The sequence below is a fragment of the Cavia porcellus genome, unplaced genomic scaffold (genome assembly GCF_034190915.1).
Source record: "Cavia porcellus strain 051 isolate PalLab524CR breed Dunkin Hartley unplaced genomic scaffold, mCavPor4.1 scaffold_3, whole genome shotgun sequence".
Classification (NCBI taxonomy): Eukaryota; Metazoa; Chordata; class Mammalia; order Rodentia; family Caviidae; genus Cavia; species Cavia porcellus.
This window is the reverse complement of record NW_026947486.1, coordinates 29,274,592-29,281,589: the sequence shown is the minus strand read 5'-3', so window position 1 is coordinate 29,281,589 and position 6,998 is coordinate 29,274,592. Positions and strand designations below refer to the sequence as shown.

The following is a 6,998-nucleotide window of genomic DNA, read 5'->3' as shown; positions in this document are numbered from 1 at the left end:
AACACACTAGGATACAGAGTTCTATTTGATCCAGCTATTCCCCTTTTTGTTTTTTTTTCCTGGGAGAATTAAAAACATCTTTCCACAGTGCACCCATGTTTACATCAGCACAGTTTGTAATAACTAAAGGTTGGAAATAACCCAAATTCCTATTAACTGAGGAATGGATAAAAAAATGTAATTTTTGACACAATTGAGTACTACTCAGTAATAAAGAAGTGTAGGGAGCCGAGTGACAGGCATTGCTGCCTCGATGTCTCTCTCTCTCTCCTATGGGCACTGCGTCTGCCTACATTAACCATAATCCTCTCCTGCTTACGTCATGTATCCGGATGTGATGGTGACCCTGTTGTATTCATCTGTTTAACCTCTTCCTGTCCCAGCTCCCGCCCTTAGCATATAAAAGGTGTGATCATTTTCTGAATAAACTGGAAGCTTGATCGGATTATTTCGTCTTGCTTTCATCTCTCTTTTGTCTCCCCTATGTCTTTTATTTAATCCCCGTTTCCCCTCCAGGAGTTCTGAACTTGTTGATCTGCAGGCCGGATCAAGTGGCGCTCAGCGTGGGAGCTCCTGGCACAGAGAAGTTAACGAGGGAGCCGTTCGAGAGACAGCCGGCTTAAACTGAAAGTGAAAGCGAATTGAACCAGAGACCTCGGCCGAGGAATGAGTAAACTGAATCAAGGATTAAAGCTTAAAGCAACAGGACATTAAATTAAGTGCCAAGACCTGCGCAGACGACTACCCGACGTCCTGCCCGAGTCACGGTGAGTGAACGGCAATCCCATTTCCTTTCCCGGACATAGGTCAAGTATTGAGCAAACACGAAGTGTTCATCGGAGGCCTTATAAAGGCATGAAAGACAAGAGAGATAAGGGTTGGAACAAAATAATTATTACAGTATTTTCAATTTATCCATAAGGTTTGCCCTTGGTTCCCCCTAGAGGGTTCTATAGATACCAAGAGGTGGAATACAGTAAGAGATGCTTTAAAAGATTATTATAGAGTTTTCAGTCCAAAAAAGGTTCCTGTGACCACCTTTACACATTGGAATTTAATCTCTGAGCTGCTTGCCCAGAGGCATGCAGACCCTCAGGTTGAGGAGACAGTTACACTAGGTGAGGCTGCCCTGTGCGACTCCGTTAAATCTACCTCAAAACCATCCTCAGAAAAACCTGAAGCCTCTGATTTCTCAGATGCAGAGAATGATGGCCTGTTAGAGGTCCTCATACATGGTGATCTGCCACCACTTCCACCTGTTGACATGATCAGCAGGTCCCAGGATGGCAGCCCGCCACTCCCTGTGCCTCCATGGCAAATTGGGGATTCATATAAGCCTTTAGAAACAACCTTAACTCTGAAAAGCTTGAAGCCGCACAGCAGCTGGTGCAGGACCAGTTAGATGCAGGCCACATTGTTCCTAGTAATTCCCCTTGGAACACACCTATCTTTGTATCCGGAAAAGGTCAGGGAAGTGGAGGCTGCTACAGGACCTTAGGGCAATAAATAAGACAATGGTCTTAATGGGGCCCCTACAGCCTGGTCTCCCCTCACCCAGTGCCATTCCTTTGGGATTTTTAAAAATTGTCATAGATCTTAAAGATTGCTTTTTCTCTATTCCTTTACACTTCATGACTTCCAAAAACTATTGGGAGACATTAATTGGCTCATACCATTTTTAAAACTAACTAAACATGATTTACAGCCCCTTTATGTGCTGCTTCAGGGAGACATAGATCCAACTTCCCCCGAGAGCTTACACCTGATGCCAGGAGAGCGCTCAGTAAAGTAGAAGAGGCTATTGCTCAACAAACTGTTTCTTTTATGGACTACAATGAGCCTTTACAGTTTCTCATTTTTAATACAAAGCTTTGCCCCACAGCAGTGTTCTGGCAACAAGCTCCCCTCATGTGGGTCCATTTATCAGTCTCTCCAAAAAGAACACTTTTGCCTTATTTCCAAGCTGTCTCAGACCTAATAATCCAGGGTAGAAAGCAAGGAAAATGTTACTTTGGCAAAGAACCAGACATTATCATTCAACCTTTTACAAAAGACCAAATAGATTGGCTACTTCAGAGTACGGAAGTGTGGCCTATTGCCTTAGCTTCCTATTCAGGGACTATTGACAATCATTACCCTCCAAATAAGCTAGTTGACTTTGCTAATCGTCACTCATTTATATTCCCTAAAGTCACAGCTTCACAACCCCTTCCAGGTGCCCTGGTGTTATTCACTGATGGCTCATCCTCTGGAAGGGCTGCTTATGTATCTCAAGGCAATGTTTCTACCCTCCAGGCAGATACCTCCTCTGCACAATTAGCAGAGTTAGAAGCTATTCTTGCAGCCTTTGCTGCTTACTCTAACCAACCATTTAATTTGTATACTGACAGTGCTTACCTTGCTCAGTCTGTTCCATTATTAGAGACTGTTGCTACCGTATGTCATGCTTCCCCAGCTGCAAATCTGTTCAAACAATTACAATGGTTCATACGGCTTCGCCGTCATAAGTTCTTTATCGGTCATCTGCGAGCTCATTCCAACCTCCCAGGGCCTCTTGCCCAAGGAAATCATTTGGCTGATGTTGCTGTACGAGCACAGGTTTTTATAGCTCAGGACTCCACGGTGTCTGAGGCCCAACAAGCCCATCAGCTACACCACCTCAATGCTCACACCCTCCGCCTTCTCTACAAAATTACCCGTGAGCAAGCCAGACAAATTGTAAAAAATTGCCCATCTTGTGCTATCCACTCACCTGTTCAACACCTAGGAGTCAACCCTAGAGGTTTAATTCCTAACACCTTATGGCAAATGGATGTTACCCATTTCAATGAGTTTGGCAATCTAAAATATGTACATGTCATTATTGACACTTATAATGGCTTCATTTTTGCCACTCTCCAGACTGGAGAAGCTGCTAGACACATTATAGCCCATATGCTGTCAGCCTTCTCAGTTCTGGGATGTCCTCAACAGCTTAAGACCGATAATGGCCCTGGCTATACCAGTACCTCCTTTGCTCAATTTTGCAAAAGCCTTAATATCCTCCATACCACAGGTATACCTTATAATCCTCAGGGACAAGGCATTGTTGAACGTGCGCATCGTTCCCTTAAATTCACCATAGATAAAATAAAAGGGGAGACATGGTACCCCACCCAGGGGTCCCCTAGAAATGTCCTTTCACATGCTCTTTTTATTTTAAATTTTCTGACCCTGGATGCTTCAGGCTGCTCCGCAGCATCTCGGTTTTGGCATACTCAGACTCAAACACGGTTTGCATCTGTTTTATGGAGAGACCCACTAACCAATGTGTGGAATGGCCCTGATCCAGTCCTTATCTGGGGACGAGGTTCAGTGTGTGTTTACTCTCAACAAGATAGAGAACATAGATGGCTACCTGAATGCCTTGTAAAGCAAGTAGACAGTTCTTCAAAGACCCCATCTAACGCCCAGGAATAATGTTATTTTCTGAGGCACAATCCCCTGTGTTCTCTTACAGGTGACACATCTCCCTGGAGCCTTATGCTGCCTAGTCAGCCTACTCCTTGAGCCACACCACACCCATGGTGAATTTTGACCCCTGCCAAACAGACTACAACTGCTGACAGCCATGCACAGAACCCCATGACTGTGGAAGAGGCTCTTCTCAGTCTGGAGGAACATACACCAGCCAAATAGACTGCATCCAGTGTTATGCAAGGCATGCTCCAAGACACAGGAGAATGACTTCATACAGAGACACCAACAAATGGCTGTCAACCCCTTCTCCTTGATTTGGGGGGGGGGAGTTTTTCCCTTACCTAATGCCCCTTTTGGGTCCCCTAGCTGACCTATTGTTTCTCATTTCTGTGAGTCTTTGTATTTTTCAGAGGATTATGATGTTCATTAATAACCGGATAGACGCATTTATGGCAAAGCCCATTCAGGTACACTATCATCAGCTGGAGATGGCAGATCAACAAACCTACCCGGAAGGAATTCCCACAAGTGGCCCATATGATGATGCGGCCTAACTGCCCTGGAGCAATGGACAGGCAGTCAGAGACAGGCAACTAGGACATGCATGTTAATTCCAACGGCCACCTAAGACAGGCACAGGACCAACTGCTGTTCTGCAAGCCCATGACGGGTAAGGCCTGGTTGGGTTCATGCAATGAGGTCCTTGACCTAAGACAGACGCTGTCCTCACAGGGCCTGCCATACTCTTAATTAAATAATATAAAAAGGGAGGAGATATAGGGAGCCGAGTGACAGGCATTGCTGCCTCGATGTCTCTCTCTCTCTCCTATGGGCACTGCGTCTGCCTACATTAACCATAATCCTCTCCTGCTTACGTCATGTATCCGGATGTGATGGTGACCCTGTTGTATTCATCTGTTTAACCTCTTCCTGTCCCAGCTCCCGCCCTTAGCATATAAAAGGTGTGATCATTTTCTGAATAAACTGGAAGCTTGATCGGATTATTTCGTCTTGCTTTCATCTCTCTTTTGTCTCCCCTATGTCTTTTATTTAATCCCCGTTTCCCCTCCAGGAGTTCTGAACTTGTTGATCTGCAGGCTGGATCAAAGAAGGATAAACTTCAGAGTTTTCTAGATAAATGGATATATCGTTAGACCATACTCTTAAGTGAAATAAATCAGACACATACATGTAAACATCACATTGTTTCTCTAGTATGAGATATCAAAAGCTTAAACAAGGACCAAAGTGTAAAACAGGCATTGCAAAATAGAGCAAAAATGCTCAATAAAAAGGGAGAATTAGAAAGGGGTATAGGGAGAAAGGGGAAAAAAGGACAAAAATGATAAAGGTAGGATAAAATGGAAATAAAATTTTGTAAATAAGGAGGGGAAGTGGAGAAGGGATTAATAAAAAAAGAGGAAACAGGATATATCATGTACAGGTAAATTCCCTATGATGAATGTGATCATTATGTGTATCTGAATTGTATCAACAAACTTAGTAAGAATTTTTAAAAAGACCATCATTCTTTATAGTCACTCAATTTATGCATATTCAGCAGGAATACCAGAGAAATAATGGTTTTTTTCTCAGTATATTGTATCAGGAGGTACACAATAGTGGTTTTTTCAGTTATTGACCTTAACAAGAACACTGACTGTTTGGTTAAGATGGTATAGTTGCAATTTTAAATTTGTAATTATTGTTCTAATTATATGGTCTACATTAGAGGATAGATTCTGTTAGCTGTAGACAATAGTGTCTTGACTCCACAACTTGTTTCAGAACTCAGAGCAATACTTTCTCATAATACATTGTCATTTAATACTGAATAAATGGTTTACAAAAGGATGGGGAAATTTTAAAAGATTTGGCAGAAGGTAAATATTCAAAACATGTGAAAAAAGCAAGGAAAGCTATTTGCCAAGCTGATGAGAAAACTTATATTTAAACAAAAACTACACACAAATGTTTATATATTTTGAGCTAAGGTCTTGCTATGTTTCCCAGACCAGCCTTGAATTCCTAGGTTCAAGCAATCTTCCTGTCTCAGCCTCCCAAATAGCTGAAACTATAGGCATGCACCATACCTATCTCACACAAATATTTATAGTGGCTTTATTTCACTAGGTAAGTAAATAAAGAATCTCTGATACATGTAAGCATAGAATATCATTAAACAGCAATAAAGAATGAACTGCCAAATCACAAAAAGTGGATGAATTTTCAATGCATATTAATAAATGATAAAGGGCAGTCTTAAAAGGCTGTGCAATTCCAATTATAGGATATTCTAGAAAAGGCAAAATTATACAGGTAATACAATATCTTTAATGGCTAAGGAGTTTAGAAGCAGGAGTGTAGGTTTTGAATAAGTGAAGCACAATTTTTTAAAGGAATTAGGGGATTTCTGTTTTATTCAATATTGTAATTATGCATTCATGACCTCTGAAAATTCATGATATATGCATATTACAGCAAAAGTATATGCAAATTTTAAAAAAATTACCTGATCAGGGAAATGTTGAGCAGATAGTAAATTTGACAAAACAAATTAATATTATAAATGTGGATATGCCTTTACTAAAAAAGGTGGGAAAAATGGTAGTGCATAAGTTACCTTGGGAATAACTAAATAGTGTAAGAGTAAGTGGAAATGATACTGTTGAAAGGCAGTGTAGTTGGTTCAGCTGTATCACAAATTGGTATAACAATCGTGATTCTTCCACATATACGCATTGGAAGTGAACAATTAAGAAAATGAGTAGCAGGTATGACAAGATTTCCCACTAGAAGAATGAGAGATAAAAGTAACAAAATGAAAAGGTATGAATTAGAGCCAAAGGTACTAATAATATGAGTTCACGTTCATTTGAAGACATAGACAATGGTCACATGCAGAAATATTTATAGATATTGTATGTGTGAATATATTTGTGTGTATGTGTATATTGTACATACTAGGTTATTATATAAACATGTTTCCATAGGCGGTCGTGAGTTTGATCCCTGGTAAAGATAAAAAGATAAAAAAAAATGTTTCCATTAGTATATGCACATACACAAAAAATGCTCTGTCATCTGAGAAGGATTAGGGGGGACCTCCAAGTAAAAGCAAATAAACCTAATTGCCCAGATATTTGTCTCTAAATACCATTCTCAAATAAAATGATTGATTATACTAAAGACTTTAGTTAATAATAATGTATTGATATTGGTACTTTATTACAACAAAAATGGCAATATAAATTGCCAATTATATGAATAACTGTAGTGTATAAATCCTCCTTATACTATTCTTTACAATATTTCCATAAATCTTAAACTGCTTTAAATACAGTTTATTTGGAAAAGAAAACAGCCACATAACACCAGAAGGGATCCTCTGGACTCCCAAGCATTGTCAAAACAGAAAAATCCTCAACTTCGGTGGTTAGAATCATTTAAACTATTTTTAAAAAACAATCCTCAAGGAAACAGAAGATAAATCTTAGGCCCCAAAACTGAATATCACTCTGTAAGTAACTTGGAAGCAT

General features: G+C 40.3%; 1 long non-coding RNA gene across 1 annotated transcript; it reads left to right on the top strand.

Annotated features, from left to right (window-relative positions):
* The first annotated feature begins 227 nt into the window (after window positions 1-227).
* Window positions 228-4,460, top strand: LOC134475443 (uncharacterized). Its single transcript, XR_010046569.1, has 2 exons — window positions 228-767; window positions 3,500-4,460. It is a non-coding gene; the product is annotated as an uncharacterized LOC134475443 (long non-coding RNA).
* Window positions 4,461-6,998: the final 2,538 nt, after the last annotated feature.